This window comes from Sinohyriopsis cumingii, chromosome 17 (genome assembly GCF_028554795.1).
Source record: "Sinohyriopsis cumingii isolate HCF-2022 chromosome 17, ASM2855479v2, whole genome shotgun sequence".
Taxonomy (NCBI): Eukaryota; Metazoa; Mollusca; class Bivalvia; order Unionida; family Unionidae; genus Sinohyriopsis; species Sinohyriopsis cumingii.
This window is the reverse complement of record NC_142977.1, coordinates 92215886-92228217: the sequence shown is the minus strand read 5'-3', so window position 1 is coordinate 92228217 and position 12332 is coordinate 92215886. Positions and strand designations below refer to the sequence as shown.

Here is a 12332-nt window from a genome sequence, read left to right as displayed (position 1 = left end):
TTGTTTATTGCTGTGGCAGTATTCGAAAAATAATCCAAGGCAATTTACCGTAGATAGAATAGATAGTAATCGCGGTCATACGCGTGAAAATGTAATGCTGACCTGTCTTGAGTGTAATCGACGCAGAGGTGTTGCTGCAGTTATTTAAGTGATCGAGGTGGTAATTGTGTATCCGTGGGAATCACCTGAAGTTGCTCGCGTGTGAATCCACGCTGAGGAGCAGTTGAATCTAATCTGTAGATTGCGTTTCTCCCAGTTGATCTGGTTATGCTGGATATCTTATGTGTAGTAACACTCCATGTTGGATCGGTTGCTCTTTTTTTTCCTCCTTCTAATTCGCCTGGTTCGTATAAATACCTAACGGTGACATTACCCAGCAGTGGGGACGCTAGCGTCCGTGGCTGCGTTGAAACATATCTGCGTGTACTGACGGGGGGTATATATTTTTTTGTGATTGCATTTACAGGTCTCATGTTTGTTGTTCTGGTAATTTCATTATTCAGCGCGGTTATCACGTTTGGCAGTCTTGCAACCCATTCACGAGATCTCGTATCGTAAATGAATTCCCTCGCGTACTGGTATCCGAATAATCTCTCAGCGAGTGTTCGGTTAAATCGCTCAACAATTGCCTGATCCCGATGAATTTCAGTATGTCCTCGTCGTATGGTAACGTTATGCTGCTTTGTCAGTGATGACACCGCGCCCTGAAATTCCTTGCCAGGATCAACTTGTAATAATCGTGGCCAGTTTAGAGGTCCTCGTTGATAAATTCGTTTAAACGCAGAGGCGACTTCGGACGCTGTTTTAGTCGCTAACGGTTCTGCTTCTTTGTATCTACTGGCAACATCAACTACTGTTAGCGCGTATTTGTATGTTTTTCTACGGACAGTATCATGAGGCAGGAATAGTATGTCAGCCTGATGAACTTCATTGGGGGTACTAACATCAAAATGTGCAAAATTGATTTGTCGAGGTGGTGGTAGGTAGATTTGCCATATTGCTTGTTTTGACAGCCATTTTTTGGCAACCTTGCGTGTTACTTTTGCTGCGCTGGCGAGTTTATTAATTGCTGAGTTACCTCTCCAGTATCCGATTGGGGAATAATAAATCGCTTGCATTTTTATTTAATTATCCAGCGCCTAATACTAATTTAGATTTCATCGCTGATCTTACTAACCAATTAGCGAGTGACTCCTTAAATGATTTATTTTTTATGGCGCTTAGTGCATGAATTAATTTCACATCCGCGATATGCCTGTCTTGTAGATCTTTACTTCGATAAGCAACATCATGTATGTGACACGCTGCGTCGATAGCGTTTATCGGATACTCTCCCGGTTTTGGTTTAGATTGTTCATCAAGTCTGATATCTAGTCGGGTCCCTGGACCGCAGTAATTGTATCCCGGAAGATGTTTTTCTCCGGGATATTTAGCCCAAGGGGTACCTGGAAGTCGTCCGAGGGTGGCTGCGATGTCACCTCCGCTGACTTTGTCAGGCTTTTTTTTTGAAATCTAAATTTTTTTGTGCCACATCGCGTACACTTACCAGAAAGTGCTTGTCTGTTATTTTTTGTTGTAATGGTTGTTATGTCGTTTGTAGGGGTTCGTGCCCGGCACTTCACACAATATAAATCCATAATTATTATTCTTTATATACAAATGGAGATCACTGATTTTTCTGCGACGCGAAGGAAAGAACCAGTCAAGCATAATTCCGTGCTACCAAATTCTATCAGAATGATCATCATAGGACCGTCAGGATCAGGTAAAACGCAACTGCTACTGAACATGATAATGAAGTGGATGAAATGGGACAAACTATACTTGATAGCTCCGTCTGTGGATGATCAACGTTGTTATGATGTTATAAAAGATTTTAATGAGAGTGCAAAAGCGCTGAGTGAAGACGGCGAGGATGTTGTTGAATTTATAACTGATATTGAAGAAGCTCCCTCCGTGGAAGACCTTAACGGGGAAATAAATAACCTAGTAGTGTATGATGATGTGATGCTGGACAAGCAAAAAAATCCTGCAAGAATATTTTCACGAGGTCGTCATAAAAACACTGATGTGATTTATGTTACTCAGCGTTATACACAAATACCAAAAGTAATCAGGGATAACTGTAATCTTCTTGCGGTGTTTAATGGAGTTGATGTTCACACGCTGAGAAATATTCATCAAACCTGGTGTAGCGGCGATATGGATATTAATAAGTTTAAGAATTTCTTTAGTCGCGCTCAAAGAACCCCGCACGGATTTGTGACAATAAATTTACACGACCCCAGAACAAGATACCGTATCGGACTTGATACACTGTATGGTTAACATGAAAATGTTTCCTTGGAAATCTTCGTCTTCCCAGAGCAGCAGAGGGGGCGCAAACTACACCTGATTTTTCGATGATACCTCACCGTGGAAATTATGTCGGATACGAGTCGGATTTATTGAAGTAACTCGCGTTATATCAGCGGAAATACAAAGCATTTTCAAGGACATTTTTTTTTGTCTCTTTTTCTGAATAAAAGTGTTATTTCATGAAAATAACGCTTCTATCGGGAATAGTTTCAGTGGATGGGGTGTCTCGGAAAAGTAGCTTGTAGGATTCGCCCCCTCTGCTGCTGAAGCGGGGTCGTGGGCTCGAACCCCGGCCGATTCATACCAGAGACTTACAAATATGGTACTAAAAGCTGCCTCGCTTGGCGCTCAGCATTAACAGGTTGGGGTTAGGACTGGTCGGCCTAGTGTCAGGATAATGTGGCTGGGTGGGGACGTCATGCTACATGAATGCGGCATGTTGTTCCAGTGCTGACATCACTATATGCTGCCACACTGCAGACTACGTAGCGATACGACTGAAAAATTGTTAAAGCTACGTTAAAAGTCATAAAGAAACACACACACACATCTTATTTATTATTGTTTACAATCGATACAATAGCTCCAACGAGCTAATGTTTCTTATTGTGTCAGTGCAATTCCGACTCTAAATAGAATGTGTCCATCTCTCTGTCTGTGTTTATCACAAAATTAAGAAGCTTAATTGGTATACTTCATTACACACTTAATGAAAAACTAGTGGTAGTATTTACGGCACCTCAGTGCATAAGTGGACATATGGTGCTAACATGAGATGAAGTTCTAACAATGTGAATGAAAACTTTAGGAACATAAAAATCCTTCCAAATGAAGATAAACATGAAGTACATGAAGATAAAATGTCAAACGTAAATATTGTACAATTACGTAAAGTGAATATAAAATAAAAGATAAAGGAAATACATGTAAACCCTTTAAAGCATGGCAAAAACTACTTCAAAACATTTGCGGTATTTATAGTAATAATATGTAATCCTACCTAAAAACAGGTAATATATATTGATGCATAGTTCAGCTGTAAACAAGTACATATTTTTACTTTAGTTCGATGTTCTCCCCGTAGCAATCATGAGGCGCTATCAGTTTAGACGGCAATGTTTTACATACTGTTGGAAAGCAATGCACCTGTGCTGATATACATGTGTGTTTCCCGTTATCTTTTAAAAAGTAATCTGTTAAATAACTATTCTGTCCCCCAGTTCCAAGCCCTATATTCTCCTATCTACCCAAGTAAGAGAAGAAACAAGTTTTAACTTCAAATTTTACCTGTTTTGAAAGTATATAAAGAAAAGGTTAATTAGGAGTCAGGTAATTTATATCTTTTTGTAAATCCATTGGTATAAAACAATTTGAGATACCAATACTATTGCTGTATCAAACTGTGATCCGCCCATGGCGCAATAACACGCATATATAAACATTCTTGCAGCTGTGTGCTGTCGATTCTAGGCCTATAGATTAATGATGAATTTCCACTCATTAATCATTAGTGAGGTATGAAAACAAAGATACAAGTATTAAAAATTCCCGATTTCTAAATGAATTTAATATGATACACAATTGTATCGCAATCCTTTCTGCTTTCCCTACCCACTCCCATCTCATGCATAAGTGACAAGATACGCAGAAATCTGGAGTGAGAGAGAAAAATAATTTGGGCAGGATAAAAATCTTAAGTCTGAATTTACACCAAGTAACGTACAAGAATATGGTTCGTCGTAACGGTATGTGTACACTTTCCTTGGGATTTATCTGCAGTGTTTATATAATTAACGATACAAAGTGGCAATAGCTTTTCGGCAGTACACGATAAAGAGTTGGTTATGAGACACGCATACTGTAATTGAATGTTTCTTTTTCTTGTTTTTTAAATATATTATAAAGTTCTAAAACTCGGTTATTATTAATTAAATATGAAAATGTTCAAAAGCCCCCCCCACACACACACATACACCCTCCATCTCTCTCTCTCTCTCTCTCTCTCTCTCTGGACCATCGCAGCAAGTTTCGGGCGAAAATCCATGGAGGATTTTTGCTTGTGTCATATGACGATATCTCTGGTCCTATGAATGACGATAACAGTTATGTGAAACCGACCAAAGGGTGTGCGTGTATGTGTGTGTGTGTGTGTGTGTGTGAGCGAGAGAGAGAGACAGTGACAGAGAGAGAATTTTATCGTCGGTATTAATGTCAATTAAAGCAGAATAATGACTTCTATAAACTGTAAATATATTAAAATATTTTCATTACCTATAGTTGTTCCTGATTAAACTTAGTATATATTCCAAACTAATATTCATGCGCCGGTACGTGAATGGCCGAGCGTTCAATCTTCAAGGAGCTAACCATGCTCTACTTTCTTCGTTTAAATCACCTTTCATGTTTAAATCACATATATGTCTTATAATGATTTAATCAATGTGAATAAAAATTGAAACTCTGCAAAAGAAAATAATCAACTTGTCAATATGCAAAAAGGTGATTGTGAATAGTCACACAAGGCACAGAACTACGTTTTGTAGCGGAATTACTCGGAAGGGATGTTAAGACTTCATTCACTCCGTCACTACACAGTTGCCAGTAGTAAATCTTGACTCCGTTTAAAGGGCAAATATGTGTATTCGTATGTTATGGAAATAAAATGTATCCATAGTATGCACGCTGTATCAGTGATATACCACTCGTTGTATAAACGTGTTATTAGCAGGAAACGAGGCAAACCTCGTTGCCTTTTAATGAGAAACTTATACATCTCGTGGTAAACCATTGATACAGCGTACATTATATATATATATATATATATATATATATATATATATATATATATATATATATATATATATATATATATATATATATATATATCTGTGTATGTGTGTGTGTGCACATAAAGAATTCAAATCATATGGCGAATAGCAGTCCTTTCAAGTGCACTGGATCCAGCAAAGGATCACGTTTGTCAGGTATTCATTAAGATAACTGCAATATACCGACAACGAACAGTGCAAAACTAGTATCTAACTTGCGTGGACGCTTTCGACTCTTAATGAATCTTTTTCAAATGCAAATACAAAACATAGACAAGACACACAAATAAAACAGAAAATCCGTTGTGTTTTCAAAACTTTACATGGCTGTTTCTACAAGAAGGTTTTGCAAACAACGGTTTTACTGTTTTATTTCTTTGTCTTGTCTATGTTTTGTATTTCCTTTGAAAAAGATTCATTAAGAGCCGAAGGCGCTCAGGCTAGTGAGATTGTTGTTGTTGTTCTGGGGTTTAACGCCATTTTTCAGCACACGATAGGCTATAGATGGCGGCCAGTATTAATGGTGGAGGAAGAACCCGGAAAAAACCCGGAAAGAACCACCGACCCACGAGAAGCTACTGGCAAGCTTTCTCAACCCACATTAGCCAAATCCGAGACTCGAACCCACGCAGACAGAGGTGAGATGGCAGTGATCCGTAACGGAGAGCGCTTAAGACCACTCGGCCACTCGGGGCCCCGGCTAGTGAGATACTAGTATTGTACTATTCGTTGTAACATAGTAACAGTATCATTATAGATAGTGACTCAAGAACAGTCAAAAAGAGGTAAAGCTGTTCTTACACTATATACGTAATAATACATTATTGAATATTCCACATTCAGGACGAAACATCCAGGGTAGTGACCGTTACACTATATACGTAATGATACGTTACTGAATATTCCACACTCAGAACGAAACATCCAGGTTAGTGACCATTACACTGTATACGTAATGATACATTATTGAATATCCCACACTCAGAACGAAACATCAAGGAGAGTGACTGTTACATTATATATGTAATGATACATTATTAAATATTCCGCACTCAGAACGAAACATCAGGGATAGTGACGGTTACACTATATACGTAATCATACATTATTTAATATTCCGCACTCAGAACGAAACATCAGGGATAGTGACGGTTACACTATATACGTAATCATACATTATTTAATATTCCGCACTCAGAACGAAACATCCAGGATAGTGACCGTTACACTATATACGTAATGATACGTTACTGAATATTTCACACTCAGAACGAATCATCTAGGCTAGTCATCGTTACACTATATACGTAATGGAACATTATTGAATATTCCACACTCAGAACAAAACATCCAGGATAGTGACCGTTACACTATATACGTAATGGAACATTACTGAATATTCCACACTCAGAACGAAACATTCATGATAGTGACGGCTACACTATATACGTAATGATGCATTATTGAATAGTCCACACTCAGAACGAAACATCCAAGATAGTGACGGTTACACTATACACGAAATGATACATTACTGAATATTCCTCACTCAGATCAAACCATCCAGGGTAGTGACCGTTACACTATATACGTAATGATACATTATTGAATATTTCGCACTCAGAAGGAAAAATCCAAGATAGTGACGGCTCAACTATACACGTAATGATACATTACTGAATATTCCACACTCAGAAGGAAACATACAAGATAGTAACGGTTACACTATACACGAAATGATACATTACTGAATATTCCTCACTCCGATCAAACCATCCAGGATGGTGACCGTTACGCTATATACGTACTGATACATTATTGAATATTTCGCACTCAGAACGAAACATTCATGATAGTGACGGTTCCACTATATACGTAATGATACATTATTGAATATTCCACACTCACAAGGAAACATCCAAGATAGTAACGGTTACACTATATACGTAATGATACATTATTGAATATTCCTCGCTCAAATCAAACCATCCAGGATAGTTACCATTACACTATATACGTAATGATACATTATTGAATATTTCGCACTCAGAACGAAACATTCATGATAGTGACGGTTACACTATATGCGTAGTGATACATTATTGAATATTCCACACTCAGAACGAAAAATCCAAGATAGTGACGGTTACACTATATACGTAATGATGCATTACTGAATATTAATCACTCAGATCAAACCATCCAGGATAGTGACCGTTACACTATATACGTAATGATACATTATTGAATATTCCACACTCAGAACGAAGCATTCATGATAGTGACGGTTACACTATTTACGTAATGATGCATCACTGAATATTCCACACTCAGAACAAAACATCCAGGATAGTGACTGTTACAAGGTATACGTAATGATACATTATTTAATTTTCCACATTCAGAACGAAACATCCAGGATAGTTACATTATAGAAGTAATGATACATTAATAGTACGACCCTATGGTCTAAATAAAGTAACAAAAAAGGAGCGAAATCCAACAAGTTTTGTACAATTCAATAAATACTTTATTCGCTTAGAACTTATGTTATTGAGAATTAAATTCCAAATAATCATAGAATATCAAACACAAGTCATATTAACAAAGCTTTGAATTAACCTTAGTGGTATTTCAATAATAATCCAACGCTGGAAGTGTTAATGTAACTGTGATGGCGTCTGTCGTAGTCATGAGCCAACAGTCTTTTGTTTCATCACAATAATATATTCAAAATATATCCTTATTTGAATTTCACTATAAATGCAAGAATGTTATTTTTTTTTTTAGCACATTGGTTTTCCAGAGAAAGAATCGCTTGCATCAAACAATTTGAATAAATAAATTCTTACCCAAATCAAATACTGGACACAACAATAATACAACTGATTCTGCTCAGATCTTAAAATACTAGTGAATAATTTCTACATAAACAAGATTAAATTGTTCTCCACTCGACATTAGGTCACAATTAGTATTTTCTATTAAAAAATAAACTATTAGCTAATTAAAGATTTCGTTCTGGAGAGTTCCAAATATTTACAAGATAAAATCATGCTTATAACTAGAATATCAGTTACTAAAAGAATAATATAAAAGGCGGTGAGCAACGGATAGACCCCGCATTTCATGGGGAATTTCCAATGTTCTGGACCCTGGATTGAGATAACACGTTGTTTATAAAACCAAAATCAATGATTAAGTCAGGAAGAAAATGACCTTCATTTTTGGACAAGGTCAAGACAAAATGTAATTATCCATTGCATGTTGAATATTTATTTTAGAAAACCTGAAAAGCAAAGCAAGTTAGATATACATACCATTATTTAATATTCCATACTCAGTACAGAACATCAAGGATAATGACTGTTACACTGCTAATGATACACTGTTTATGTCACACTCAGAAACACATCATCTGGGATGGTGTTGTCGATAAAGAAATGCATATGATACTCAAGATCAAAAAATGGTAAATTTTATCTGAATTTTGCATATGTACTCATCCAATAATCGTAAATGGGTGTTCTCGACGCGACTACCCTGAATAGTTCAGATGACACCGTATCCATGGCTTACCTCTGTTGCTGATAATAATAATTAATAATACGACACTTTTTCCATAAGAATTTAGGTTGCACTTCCTATCATCTAACATGCATGAACCAAATTTGTATTTGACTAAACGTCACATTACGTCTGACTTTAGATTTTGAGAGATTATTAAAGATTGCATTTGTTTCTGAGAACATTCAATGAAAAGAAAAAAAGAAATAAATTATACAAATAGAGATGCATGTCAAGGAACTGAAATATAACCAATTCTATATTATATAAATAACAACCTCATGTCAAACTGACACAAACAGATACTGGTCGTCTTGCTGACCAGCTCTTAAGGCAGTTAGAACAAGTCCACTCAGTCGCATTCATCGCATAAAATCAAACTGTACGAGAGAGAGAGAGAGAGAGAGAGAGAGAGAGAGAGAGAGAAGGGGGGAGGGTCATCAGTACTTCATCCGGTTGTAGTGCTTATTAAATTATGCCATTCTTCACCACAATCATTGTTGTTCATACCCTACCATAATAAAACGTGTTAACGTTTGAACTAAATCTTGTTTTTCTTTTTGCTTAGGTGGTGTTATCCACATTCAAGGCTAGTGCACGCCAACGTCATAGCAGGTTTACTCAAGGTCTCATCCCTTATCAGTCCTCAAGACGGAAGTCGGGTAACGTTTACCTGTATAAAGGTCAATGGAAAAATACCTGTCCTTCACAGGTCCATGAATATGTCAAACGCGTCGTCTGGTCCCCGTAATTATTGTTGTATTTTTGGCTAAGCCATAATTTGATTGAATAAACAAGAAATTCCAAAATGAAACTAAAAATGAGGTATATTAACGGTATGTCACATTTCGTCTTCTTTTTCCCTCCTAGTGAGTAAATACTTAAAAGGTAAGCCATAGCTTTAATGGATACAGATAAAATTCTGTAATTAAATTGAATATGCATATATCGATGATAAGTCATATTTCACCTTTTCTTCTTATTCCGTTTCAAAATAGGCTAGTATATTTGTGACGGTTTAAAAACTTAAACGAGGAGAGGGAATTATATCCTATCTTCGATTATGCTGGGGGGGGGGGGACGGGGATTTTATCCTACACCTTAGGAGAGGAACATCCTGTTTTTCAGATTAACAGAAACACTCTAGAATATAGCATAGATAGTTTTGTTCATCGCACAACGTAATAATATGGTTGATATTTAGATCCTCGTCCAGATTTGACCAATCTTACCTTTTAGTTGACTTTACTTTTAAAAAGCACATTCCTATATATGCAGGTGAATCGTGGATGCAAGTGGAGGGTGTAAGTCAGTTTTATTGATAAATATCTGACTTATTTTGGTTTGTGGTGGTTGCGCGATTATTATAGTGCTTTATTCAATTTAGACTTCCGATGATTACAAATTTACTAAATTTGACATTAGAAAAATCAAGCAGCCTTTTAATATACAAATGTTAGCATCCTTTTACTGCAATCGCAATAGTAATAAATCAGAGTTCGGCTAAACTAAAAGCTTTTAATACTGGGTAGACTATTTTATTAAAATCATTATTAGCTGAAACTGTTGTAGAGTTGCAATAGATATATTATATTGTAGTTCAAGTAAATTCTCAGCCTGGGCCATAACTGTTGTAGAGTTGCAATATATATATTATATTGTAGGTTCAGGTAAATTCTCAGCCTGGGCCATAACTGTTGTAGAGTTGCAATAGATATATTATATTGTAGGTTCAAGTAAATTCTCAGTCTGGGCCATAACTGTTGTAGAGTTGCAATAAATACATTATATTGTAGTTCAAGTAAATTCTCAGCCTGGGCCATAACTGTTGTAGAGTTGCAATAGATATATTATATTGTAGGTTCAAGTAAATTCTCAGCCTGGGCCATAACTGTTGTAGAGTTGCAATAGATATATTATATTGTAGGTTCAAGTAAATTCTCAGTCTGGGCCATAACTGTTGTAGAGTTGCAATAGATAATTATATTGTAGTTCAAGTAAATTCTCAGTCTGGGCCATAACTGTTGTAGAGTTGCAATAGATATATTATATTGTAGGTTCAAGTAAATTCTCAGTCTGGGCCATAACTGTTGTAGAGTTGCAATAGATAATTATATTGTAGTTCAAGTAAATTCTCAGTCTGGGCCATAACTGTTGTAGAGATGCAATAGATATATTATATTGTAGGTTCAAGTAAATTCTCAGTCTGGGCCATAACTGTTGTAGAGTTGCAATAGATAATTATATTGTAGTTCAAGTAAATTCTCAGTCTGGGCCATAACTGTTGCATGGATCCAAGTCCAAAAGTTAGAGATCTTCTACTCTTCGTCACATTTTTGCCACATCTTAAATTCAGTCCGTACGGCCCTGAAGAGGTGAATTATACACGACAACTCGTTTTTTCATTTTTTGATATTTCACATGTTCTAAAGTGTAAGCAAGGAAATGAAACGTTTTTGACAGAATACTATCGGGAAAATGAATGTATTGTACACAATGCAAACTTATCTTTGTGATGTACAGTCAAAGGTAAATACTATTAGTTAGTTCGTGTAAATATTGTCCTATTTCTTATGACAAAATCTGTCTACTTTTAAAAGCATTCAGTGGTAATTTTTATGATCCGTTCTTGAACATGTCATTTATATTTGAATGGATGACAAATGATCAGGGTCAATTTGCATATTTGAGGTCAAACAGGCCTTTGTTCCAGTGATTCTTTACTCGATCTGCAACCGAAGGGGGGGGGGTAGGGGTGAGAGGGAGGAACCCTACTTTAAACCATCATTGATTTTTCCCCGTTTTTTTTTTTGCCTGTAATTTATACAAATTTGCACACACACACCACGAACATATATATATATATATATATATATATATATATATATATATATATATATATATATATATATATATATATATATATATATATATATATATATATATATATAATGCTGATTTTGACTTCGGATCACTGCCATCTCACCTCTGTCTGCGCCGGTTCGAGCCTAGGATTCAGCCAATGTGGGTACTTGAGAAAGCTTGCCAGTAGCTTCTCGTGGGTCGGAGGTTCTTTCCGGGATTTTCCCGGGTTCTTCCTCCACCATTAATACTGGCCACCATGTATAGCCTATCGTGTGCTGAAAAATGGCGTTAAACCCCACAACAACAACAACAACATATTTTGACTAAAACAATATGGTTCGCGTGTAGTCTCCCTCGCTTCCTCCCTTCTCCTATCTGTGTTCTGCTCAAAATAGACTTTTTTGAATTCCGTATATTATTTGTTCTTATTCGATTTACAAGCTTAAGTGTTGTTGATCATCGAAAGGGCCTTGGTTACATTGGAACTTTCATCAGCTTGTATGCATAATGGTTAATCCGATTAGATTATATATCTACATTATCTGATCAGCAGAGTAACCACCTCCAAAGACGTATCCTAAGCTGGCAAAATTACTTAGGAATATTAATGTTTTCGCCATAAGTGTTTTATCTCCTTTTTGGCAACTCTTTCGTGTCCGCCTTAAGTGTTACCTGAAAGAAACTTTTATTTCGTGGAGAAAAGTTCTTCAAATA

General features: G+C 36.4%; 1 protein-coding gene across 4 annotated transcripts in view; it reads right to left on the bottom strand.

Annotated features, from left to right (window-relative positions):
- Nucleotides 1–12332, bottom strand: part of LOC149779427 (solute carrier family 28 member 3-like) — a 135482-nt gene that overhangs the window by 62656 nt on the left and 60494 nt on the right. Inside the window, exon 1 of one of the 4 annotated variants that reach the window (XM_089940088.1) lies at nucleotides 2674–2695. The exons of the other annotated variants lie outside the window; for them this stretch is intronic. The gene's annotated coding sequence lies outside the window, so the exon portion shown is untranslated. Of the gene's footprint in view, nucleotides 1–2673; nucleotides 2696–12332 lie in introns of those variants that run through there. 4 annotated transcript variants of the gene reach the window in all.